Source organism: Macrobrachium nipponense, chromosome 7 (assembly GCF_015104395.2).
Source record: "Macrobrachium nipponense isolate FS-2020 chromosome 7, ASM1510439v2, whole genome shotgun sequence".
Lineage (NCBI taxonomy): Eukaryota > Metazoa > Arthropoda > Malacostraca > Decapoda > Palaemonidae > Macrobrachium > Macrobrachium nipponense.
Window position 1 is genome coordinate 47,573,858 of NC_061109.1, and position 12,757 is coordinate 47,586,614.

A 12,757-nucleotide genomic window follows, 5' to 3' on the forward strand; every position below is an offset into this window, starting at 1 on the left:
AATAATAATAATATTTTTAAGAGATAACATTCACTATGTTATTCAGTATATGTAGATATTAAGAGACAGGCATAAAGCTTTCTTATGCCGGATACAAATAATACTAATACTATTAAATAATAACAATAATACGGATATTTAGTACTCAACAGAGCTTCCGAGGGAACACACGTCATCGCACGAGAATATACCATTATTGTTACCAAGTCAGACCCTCGGACAGGGCCCACGAGGTACCCCACCCACTCCCCAAATATCTAGGGGCCCCGTCCCTTCACCTTGTATGTGCATCACGTGATCCCGCTGGGAATTTCTGGTTTGACTGAACCTTGGGCGCAGCAGAATCACTGGAGCAACCACCAAGCCCTACAAACCTTGTTAAATTTCGGTTGAAATGATTGATTTTCTGTCATTCAATTGGAAGCTTTGTACTTATTATTTATGAATGATGATATTTATTTAACGTTCAGATTAATTTCAGTGGATTTTTAACCCTGAAAGTTCACTTAACCCTAAAAGTTCACTGCTCGTTAAACCAGTCCTGTGCAATGATCGATTTTCTGTCATTTAGCCTGGAGCTTTGTATCTCATGTATGGATAACGATATTTCTGTAAATGTTCAGATTCGTTTCTGTGGATGTTTACCATGTAAGTTCACATCCTTCATCAGACTCGTCCCCTGATTTCCTTAATCATTATCATTTGACAGAAGTCAAATGAGTGTGCAAAGGAAAAATGAAAAACACACGCTCACACGCATGTAAAGGCTCACCCTGCAGCGCAACACAGCAACTAGTCCAGAAGCTCTAAAAATAGACTTGGCCTCTTCAGACGGCAAGGAACGCCATTCTAAAGCCTTACCACATCTTTCACCTCACCCGGGAGACATCAGCAATGTTTTGCGTTGGTCGGTTCCGGGTTTCTTCCCTTCGTCTATGGAGCTGTGGATTCTCATAACTCTTCTGCTTTAATTGATACATTTTTATCTGGCATACAAAAAGATCGTTCTTGCTATTGGAGTAGTTCACTCCCATTGTTCGTCTTACTCTTTTCGTTTTGTTTTTTATCTTCAAGTCTACGCAGTTACCTGCACCTGGATGACCACCTTCTCACTTTCTCAGCAAACAATATATATATATATATATTATATATATATATATATATATATATATATATATATATGTATGTATGTACGTATAGGTTAGTTTATACGCTAGGGGATTTTCATATTTATGCTCGGCAAAAGAGACGATTCTTTTGTAAATACTTTATTCCCATTCACGAAGGTGAATACAAGATGACATGAGCATGACTCAGGTAACGACGTATGAATTAATCAAGTATATATTACCATACTGTTATATACAACAACAGGAAACCCCAACACACTGTTATTTACTCATTTTTAGAAGGAATTATGCCAGTATTCCTTTATAATTCTGTGCTATGTAGGGGAATATTCTAAATGCATTTGTGGGTAAACTTCTTAGAGACTTAGATACTTGTAGGAAGTTTAGGCCTGACATAGTTGGATGAACGCATGGGAATAATCACATACAAATAAGGAAGTTCTTACTTGTCAGCTGCAAAATTATAACTTATGAATGTTAACAAAATGTTTATGGTTATCAGAGATCGTTATTATTATTACTATACTGTGTATTCTTTTTATTTAACAAAGGTTCAGTTTGGCTTTTCATAACTATAAGTCGATGAAAGTACAGATACTAGAGACTGTACGGCATGAAGAAAATACACTCTCAAATGTCCTTTAATATCTAATATGCTCTACCTCGGAATTAATATAATATCTTATATGTTAACCGAAGGGGAATTTTTTAATTGATAAGAAATTCGTCGGCTCATGGGCGCGAACCACGCAACCAAGAATTCAGGATGTACAGTGAAGCGCTTTAACCCACAAGGCTGACGAATTGCTTATCAACTAAAATATTCCTCTTCGGTTAACATATATGAAAATATATTGACTCCGAGGTAGAGCAAATTAGATATTAAAGGACATTTGTAGATTAATGCATAGACACATTCTCGTGCAACACACTCTTCACTTTATTAAACACCCCCCCCCGCCCCGCGCCACACACACACACACACACACACAAACTTACAAACACTAAATTTCATTTTGACTATTCTCATCAGTTAATTGAAAATTTGTTAAAAACTTAAGATGAATATTAAATTACAACAAGAACATTAAATAACATTTTGTAAATAGGCATGACGTTAGAGTAGCCCTCTCGGGTTGAAGCTAAAAGTGCGTTCTAATTATTCAGAGCCGGTACAGAGCTGTACCGAAAAGAGATAACAGCTGAATGTCTATAACCCCATGACGATGATTGCCTATGACTCACGCCTATGTATTCCTAGAGCAGATGTCTAAATCCGAGGTCCTTTTTGGTCGTTGGATAAATGCAAGGTTGACATTTTTAAAATCAATGCCAGGGTATTCTCATTCTTTGGATTATTATTGTTAATATTTTGTTGTGTTGTGTGTGTGTGTGTGTTGGGAAGCTCAACGGATTAGCAGGCAGATATAAGCATTTAAGTAAACACATTACTACTTCATCATAAAAATTGAAGGAACCCAACCTTTTTGATATTTTGTATTTATTGGCTTTAAAAACGCTTAACGACCTGGAGAAATCAGAACCTTAAAGTATTGTAGGATTACAAAATACAAAACAATCAATTGAAAATATGAGCTGCAAGGGTTTCCTTTCACGTCCGATATCACTGACACCCAATGCCTGATGCAGGACTGATAAAACTTTTCTTTTATGTACAGACGATGGGGAAGGAAAAAGACCGTTATTAAAAAAAATGGAATTCATGAAAAATAAAGAAAGGATATAAAAATAAGCGGCGGTCCAAAGATTCTCGCTGGAATAATATATATTAATATATATACATGTATATATACATATACATGCTTAAAAAATCACAGTAGATGCACGTGACTTCATTAAATAAGCGAATACCACAGGAAAATGATAGGCAGAAAGCGCTTTCGTCTTTACTAAGACATTGTCAAGGAACGAATGCATAGACACATTCTCATGTAACACACTCTTCACTTTATTAAACAAACATCCACCCACCCCACCCCTCCCCCCCAACACACACAAACTTACAAACATTAAATTTCATTTTGACTATAAGTCGATGAAAGTACAGATACTAGAGAATGTATGGCATGAAGAAAGTAAAGACGAAAGCGCTTGGATTTCTGCCTATCATTTTCCTGTGGTATTCGCTAATACGTATACATATTGAAGATAGAGACATATACAGATGGAAGGATAGATAAATACATAGATATTTTATTGGATAGAAATTCTGATAGGAAGAAATATATATGTATATATATACATACATACACACATACATATGTATACACTACAATTTGAAGTCTGAATAAATTGAAAGGCTCAATTCACACGTAACTAGAAAGGCCCCACACCGAAATGTCACAACGAACATGCAAATATTCGGAACGACGGGGAAAGCATTTAGCAATTCAGAAACGATGCCAGATTGAGGTAATGAGTCGAGAATGACGAGATAAAAAGTCCGCTTGTTCCCCTGCTCACTCGTTGGTTGCTAAGTCACCCGGACCAGCCAGCAGCCTGAGGTCACAGCCAATGTATGATGCGCACTGCTCTGGCAGCAGTCTGGCTGGCTACGCATAGTCTTTGTGCCACTGGTGTTCTCAGAAACGTTGCTCTTCGGGCTCTTTTTCTTTTCGTCATAAAGTCTGACACACTATTTTTTCTTCTTTCTGCTCATAATGTGCGCATTCGGCGGACTGGCATAATTTAAAGAAATTTATGCTAATATATACTATATATATATATTATATATATATATATATAGATATATATATAAGATATATATATATATATATCTATATATATATATATATATATATATATATATATATATATATCTATATATATATATATATATATATATATATATATATTAGCATAATTTCTTTAAATTATGCCAGTCCGAATGCGCACATTATGAGCAGAAAGAAGAAAAAATAGTGTGTCAGACTTCATGACGAAAAGAAAAAGAGCCCGAAGAGCAACGTTTCTGAGAACACCAGAAATTATGCTAATATATATATATATATATATATATATTATATATATATATATATATATATATATTATATATATATATATATATATCTATATATTTATATATATATATATATATATATATATATATATATATATCTATATATTGCAAATCTTTAATATGCCAGTCCGAATGCGCACATTATGAGCAGAAAGAAGAAAAAATAGTGTGTCAGACTTCATGACGAAAAGAAAAAGAGCCCGAAGAGCAACGTTTCTGAGAACACCAGTGGCACAAAGACTATGCGTAGCCAGCCAGACTGCTGCCAGAGCAGTGCGCATCATACATTGGCTGTGACCTCAGGCTGCTGGCTGGTCCGGGTGACTTAGCAACCAACGAGTGAGCAGGGGAACAAGCGGACTTTTTATCTCGTCATTCTCGACTCATTACCTCAATCTGGCATCGTTTCTGAATTGCTAAATGCTTTTCCCCGTCGTTCCGAATATTTGCATGTTCGTTGTGACATTTCGGTGTGGGGCCTTTCTAGTTACGTGTGAATTGAGCCTTTCAATTTATTCAGACTTCAAATTGTAGTGTGTACATGTATGTGTATGTATGTAATATACAGTACATATATATTTCTTCCTATCAGAATTTCTATCCAATAAATATATATATATATATCTAATATATATATTAGATATATATATCTATATTGTACTATATATATATATATATATATTATATATATATATATATATATATATATATATATATATATATATATATATATATATATATATATATATATATATATATATATATATATAATGTGTGTGTGCGCGCGCGCAATCCATAGTTAAAAGATCATCAAGTAGATCTGAAAACAAGATTCAAGCAGACTGCTGAAAATGTAATAGGCAATCCAGAATCTTCACTGACGCCACCTGCCAACCTTGTCTTAAGTTAAGCATATCTCAGTTTTACCAGACCACTGAGCTGATTAGAACAGCTCTCCTAGGGCTGGCCCGAAGGTTTTGATATTTTTATGTGGCTAGGAACCAATTGGTTACCTAGCAACGGGACCTACAGTTATTGTGGAATCCGAACCACATTATTGCGAGAAATCAATTTCGATCAACAGAAATAAATACCTCTGATTCCGCGTTGGCCGGGCCGAGAATCGAACTTAGGACCACTGGGTTGGTAGCCGAGCGCGAAAACCACTCGTCCAACGGGGGACTAACCTTGTCTTAAAAACAGCACCTCATTCAATGGTAGTAGCAGCAGTAGTAGTAGTAGCAGTAGTAGCAGAGAGGGAGAGAGAGAGAGACAGAGAGAGAGCTTCTACCTACAGTTCAAAGCAAAAGTTAGAAAATAAAAAAACACATCGCAGTCAATATTTTCCGCAGGGACTAATGGCTTGCTATGTCTCCACAAAGTGCAAACAACAGATGACTACTCCCTTGAATGGACCTGGTAACAAAGTTGCATTTTGGATCCATCGTCCTTGCAGCAGCGAAAATTTTGCTGCAAGATAAAGCATTCTACAGATACAAGGAGCCACAGAAGTCAACCTACGGTAGCAATCCATCCGTGGCAAAATTCTTCTGCATTGGCAATGAAATATTTTAGTAAAATCCTGCTCCCAGTTGGCGAAAATTATTTCAGAGCCTCTCATACACCTTGTTCACTGCTGAACAGTGAGTGTTGTCAACCAAAACATGCGCTGCTTTATTTTCAGGTTACGGTCTGTGGATGATTTAAATATAACTAAAACTACTCATTGAAAACGACAGAATTTGTAAATTGTCAAACAATTTGTTCCTGTAATGAAAATAAATATTCACTAAAATATGACATAAAAAGAGCTTTTATTGAACAACATTTTCATTTTGTAACAACAATTATACGTAAAACTGAAATAAGTGTACAGTATACACGTATGATATCTTATATTCAATGACTCAGAAAAAAAAAAGTCCAGTGCCCACCCACTAAAAAATTCTTAGGTTTAACAGAGAGAGAGAGAGAGAGAGAGAGAGAGAGAGAGAGAGAGAGAGAGAGAGAGAGAGCTGAGAGCTTCTACGTACAGTTCAAAGCAAAAGTTAGTAAATAAAAAAACGAATTGCAGTCGATCCTTTTTAACGTGAAATTTCTAGTTCAATAACATTCTCTTGAAACAACTGCTGACGATAACTTTTATCTCAGTGCCGTTTCCACGCAGTTCACATGAACTTTTAGACTAAACGTGAAGCAAAATTCCACCCGATCCAGTGTGCGTTGCGTTTAGCAACTTACTGAATGTCCGAAGTGAAAAGGAAACAGAATAAAAAGGATGACCTAGGAAAAACAACAAAATGGTACAGAACTGACGAAAACAATTGACGTAAAACAGTTGTTGATGAACGAATTTCTATTGCAGTTGAGAAGTGTCTGTCATTCAGGCAATTGAATATAAGAAAATGTAACACGCCTATAATTAAAGCGAGCGGTTTGCACGCAAGTGGCGAAGATTCTGACACAATACAAATTTTGCAAATCATATACTTTTGAATAGCCAACACAATCTATCAAAACATTTTCAGAACTTTCATTTGAATATATTCTTTTGTACTGCTGCAATAAAATAGCAAGGTGATGTCCTATTTAAATAAGGGGTAGGTTGCATAAGAGGGAAATATGCTGCTTAAAAAATGAAGTGTACGAACGGGTAATGATGAAACTCCTGAAAAGGTGAGAAGCAAAAGTTGACAATAACTGCTACATAATTCACCTCGTCCCCCTCCACGTAATGAAATGAAGGAATGCCTCACCAGCCTGGAAAATACTTCAAAGAGTATCTAACTGATTTGATAAAGGCATTACACGAAACAAGTAAGGTAACTTAACGTCCCACTAACGTTGCATAAGAGTCCAGTTACACAATCTGTGTCAAGGATTTCACTAATCCTCGGAGCGAAAAGCTCCGGTGTAAAATGCATAAACCACACGCGGTGCACAGCAGCGGAGATTCAAGGAAACTAGGCCATTTGGATTTGGAATCAGGTCATTTCCTCTTCCATTGAAGATTGCGAGAAAATGTCAGCTCCGAGTGTGAGTGCCTCCTCATGGAGATTTTCTCTGATTCTCTCGCATAAAAGGATTCATTCCTTCGGTCACACTGAAACCCCTTTGAATTCCCAGCCACAAATGTCTTTTGATTTTCGCGTTTGTATAAAAGTTTCTTCGGAACGGATGGTAAACACGAACGAACAATCGTAACACCCATAATACAAAAAGGACGTCGAATGGGGATGGCGTTCCGTCCCCTTAAAAATAATGTCTTGCTATTATTAATGTTCTCTCATTTTGCTTGTGGTCGGTTATCACAACGTAAGGTCAAGAAGTTGCTGTCATTTCCTGATCCAGACACCAACCAATTTTGCCCATTTTCATGTCTGGAATGTGTTTCAGTTGGTCGGCAGTGCTTCCATTTAAATCCTTAAAAGCTTGTATTGCCTTGATACTTAATACCCTACAAAACTCAACTTGTCCAAATTCTATCGCTATTATGTTACTTGTATCTAATAATATTTCACGACATTTAAGACCCATTTTAGGACAAATGCAATTTCGCAATCTTTTCACGACTCCTATATACCGATTATTCTATACGTATCATAATATAGCATGGCCATCTTTACAAAGAATTTTGGGGTAACCTACGATATTGCTCCTTTTCCCTATATAGTGAAATGCTGATAAGATTAATTATGACGCGTTATCAGTAAAACCTGCAGCCTGTGCTTCTAAAGATTTTGATAGTATTTGCTTTGAAATCACCATTGGATCTATTCCCATCCTCTGTGTAATAATATTAGAATTTATGACATTTCTTCTCGTAATACAAGACTTTCTTCAGCATTAATCAGCCAATTTTCCCTTTTACAGTGGGTCTAAAATTCCCTTCTTAGTCTTAAGTCGATATATTGTTAAAGAGAAAAAAAGAGCCCCTAGGGCTCTCAGTTTCTATGCAGTGCTTCCAGCATCTCACTGAAATTCAGTAACACTCATTGTGAAAATCTGTTTATTTGTCTGTTTTGGCTCTTTGTAATATCCTTGCTCTCTTACGTACCTTTTTCCGTCATATTTTTCCAGAAAGCCCTTCTTCGGGTAGGAAGGTAGATAACTTAAAATCTGGCTCAAAATATATGATGAAAATAGTTAATGCTTAATCGGCTACGTCTACCCCAGGTAAATCCTATCTTTTGCTACATAAGATAAGGCTATTTATTACCTTCCTGTTCAGTTTTTTGTACCTGTGTATAAAGCTGATATACTCATCTGATTTACGATGTTACCTTGGGCTTTGTATACAAACGTATTATTAACAGAGATGAATGAAATAACGATTATTAATCAACATTAGTACTGGAAGTTCTTAGACATAAGCTTTTTTATGTCTATTATTTTGGACAGTGCTCTCAAGACTCAAACGTTCTTGTAGGTGTTAAACTTTATTCAAATGCAAAAGTAACAAGACCAACTTGTATAGCGAAATTCTACCGAAAAATCGAAATTCAATAAGTCCCAATCACCCTCTCTCCCTAGGGCCTTCCCATCATTTTCAGCCTGTATACCCTTCAATTTTCATTATGAGCCGTTCGACATCTTTCCATCTGCCAGAAAACTAGATGAATTTTTTACCGGCACATCAATCATAATAACTAATCCTTATCAGTAATAAAATCTTGACTGGTGATAAAAGGTAGAGACCTTTCAGAGAACAACCTAAATCTTTCAACAAATGAATCGACCACTTGAATCACATTTTACGCAAAATAATTAGTTATATTCCATCGTTACTCTCCCCTTCTTTGCATTTATTGGAGGGCTTGACAAAGGCAACGGTCTTTGTAGTATTACTGTGGAAAGAGAACTCTGATATGTTATATATGTTATCAAGGAATTTTTGATATCTTACAACAAAAGCCACGTTTATTGGATCAGCTTTGATGAATTACCTCTCATCTTACAATTTCGGTTAGATGAAACATTATAATAAAATCACTCAGTGACATCTGCTCATTTAAAAAAATTGAAATTTCAATTAGAAATTGTTAATAACATAAATATCTAGATATTTAATAGCATAAAATATACCCATATGGCTTTGAAATAAAGCTGAAAAATGTAAGTTATGGAATTAAGATTTATGTAAGTGGCTTTGATATTCTTATATTTCTTAATGTTGGTAATACTAGACTGCACATATTTTAGATAAGTGAATGTGACAGTTAAAGATAGTTACCTTTACCACAAAGAAGGTTACTTGGATGCCACAAGTAATATAAGTATTTAATATAGGTTTATTATGGGGTAGTTATGTAAATGAACTTCAAGTAAAAGCTAAATTAATGACTGCGTTCATAACTCCTTTTGGATTTTATCTAAATGAAAGGCTTCCTCTTGGCCTTTCCAATGCTCATGCTACATTCCAGCGAGCTGTGACTGGTGCCGTACAAGACATGAAAGGCACTTATATCTACATCGACGAAACCATTGTAGTATTAAACTCGTGGGAAGAACATGTGAAACGCCTGAGAGCTCTTACCTTCAATATGGTCACAAAGAAATTGGTTAAACCATTAACTTTGCCCAATTTTCATTTGATAAAGCAAAGCCGAGGTGTTTGGGAGTCCTAAAAAGAAATTTGTTCAGATTCTACTCTGCATTCATTGAAGTTGAAAAAAACCTTTTGTTCAAATCCTGTGCTTGTTGCCATGATCTTTCTCAAACTTTTTATCCAGGTTGATGCTTGTTGCAGTACTGGTGTGGTGGCTGTGCTAATGAAGGAAAACCCGAGAGACTCCACTCCTGCACGAGTCTTCCTACTACTACTACTACTACTACTAAAAAAAAAAAATGTCCTATTGAGTTGTAGAGAAGCTGCTGGCTATCATACTAACTAGGAAAAAAATGAAGTTTACTTCTTTGATCATATCCTGATAAGTCTTCACTACCCACAACCCTTTTGTTTCCTCGCTCGACCAGAGTAACCATCCAGCGGCGGGTGCGTTGGTCTTTATTTCTGCAGAATTTCAACTTGACCTGTCACTGCACCTACAACACCACACTTCAACATTTTCAATTGTAAGTGCATTTGACTTTGACAGATTGTGCCAACTTTTGTATTTTCTATGTAGGTTAATGGTTTAATTTGTGTTCAGCTAGGTTTTTGATCAGTACTATAATTCGGGGTTAATTTGGATATTTATAAGTTGCCGAATCAAATAGATTTTAGAAAGAAGTTTTTATATTCCTTTAATTTGTTAGTGTTGGAACAGGCTTAGTACATAACTGATTATACGTATAAATTAAACTTACACAAGGCAGACACACTACTTAAAAATACTAAAGCAGCCACGAGAAAAAGTAGTACAGATATCAGTGAAGAAATAACTGTATAATCTGAACGCCAAAGTAAGACATTTGAATTGTAAGATTTTTTATGGACTGAAAAGCAAGAAATAGATAAGTTTGTATTCATGACATCAATTCTGTATTTTTATGAAGTGGTTTTTGGTATACCTCATTCAGGCAAGTGTATGGATATTTCGTAATGCTATATAAGAAAGAACATCGTTAAAGGAAATGTCAGCGTTTATGAATATCACCGTTATCAAGAGAGAACGAAAGGTTTTCATACTCAAGATTTTTTTTCTCAAAACAGAATAAATATTTATGAAAATAAATGGCAGTTGGCTGTCCAAACTCGATACCATTTCAACCAGTCAGTATCGATTTACGAATAGATAGAGCTCAAATAAAAAGGGGGGGTTGGTGGGGCGATAGGGAACGCGGAAAACTGCCATGGTATCACAACGAAGGGGAGATCAACAATTATATTATTTCAATTAAGTTTAATGTAGTCTTGGCGTCGATAACCATATGTTTTATGGCTAGTTTCATGTATCAAATCACTCAATCTGAGAATACTTGAGGACACCACTTCAAGGTAATTTTCTAATCAAACTACATCTGATTTATTTTCTTTTTACTATCTGAACGAACATAATACTCCTGTCCTTTGGATTCGGGAAAAATGGGCAAGGAGAAGTGAACAGTAGCAAACTGGAAAAAAAAAAAGTAGTTTGTTTGTAAGGTGCTTTTACGTTGCATGGAACCAGTGGTTATTCAGCAACGGGACCAATGGCTTTACGTGACTTCCGAACCACTTCGAGAGTGAACTTCTATCACCAGAAATACACATCTCCCACTCCTCAATGGAATGGCCGAGAATCGAACCCGCGACCACCGAGGTGGGACGCTAATACCATACCAACTACGCCACTGAGGCGCTTAAAAAAAAAAAAAAGTAGGACGGCCGTTGAGGAAGAATTAACAAACCCTGGCTGGCGTTGAGACCCAGCACTTCGTCATACTAAACTAAAGCCTCTTACAGAAGAAGAATTCGGAAATGCATTTGTCGGAAACTACTCTAAGTACTGCTTTTTCGCCGGGGATTACAGTCTCCACGGACTTGAATAAGAGATAGTATTCTATGTATGGGACCGAATTTTTTTCCACTTTTTCATACGCACTGGATTGTAAGCCTAATTCATTATCCGCTTTACGAGAAGCTCGTCGTTGGCTCCCCTCTTACAATCTTCTGCTTTTTTGACAGTGAATTTGAATTATTTTTTTTACCTGTCTGAGGTTCGTTCTCTCTTCCATTTCAAAACACGAGAGAGAGAGAGAGAGAGAGAGAGAGAGAGAGAGAGATGGTTAGGATTACACACCACATTCTGTAGGCGCTTCTATTCATGTTTGCGTTTGTGTGACAATTTTACAACCGAGTTATAACCTTATTAGCTATCGTTATACCGCTGGTATATTTTTTGTTTTGATCCCATGACAAAGTCAGCGTGGAAATTACGAACATCATTATTCAGAAGTGAAGAATGACATTCCTCCTGCAAGCCCAGGAAACGTTGGATTTTTCATTCAAACCAGGCAAGATGCAAGCGAAATACCAATATATTGTCATTTTCTTGCAACACGGCCTCTCCGCAGGAGTGGAAGGATTCCTAAGGAAAGCATCCTGACAGGGAGGTCCTCCTCAAGGGCCGAGAACCATTCTTGGAGCCCATCACAACGAGTGTGGGTGAAGGCCTCTTAGTGAAGGTTTCTCTCTATGACGGTCTGTAATTTTTGACATTCTAAAGTGGGAACTCTTTCCGTATTTCCTTCCAAGAATTTTCCATGGTAGCTTGCCACACACACACACACACACACACACACACACACACACACTATATATATATATATATATATATATATATATATATAATATATATATATATATATACATATACACACACACACACACACATATATATATATATACATATATGTATACACATATATCGTGTATGTGATGGTGTGCGTGCTCCAGTGCTGATGAGAACCGAAGCATTTGTGCTAATACAATACAGTATTCGTCTGATCCGATTGATAGAAGTACATATATATATATATATATATATATATATATATATATATATATATATATATATATATATATATATCTATATATATATATATATATATGTGTGTGTATATATATATATATATATATAATATATATATATTTATAAAATAT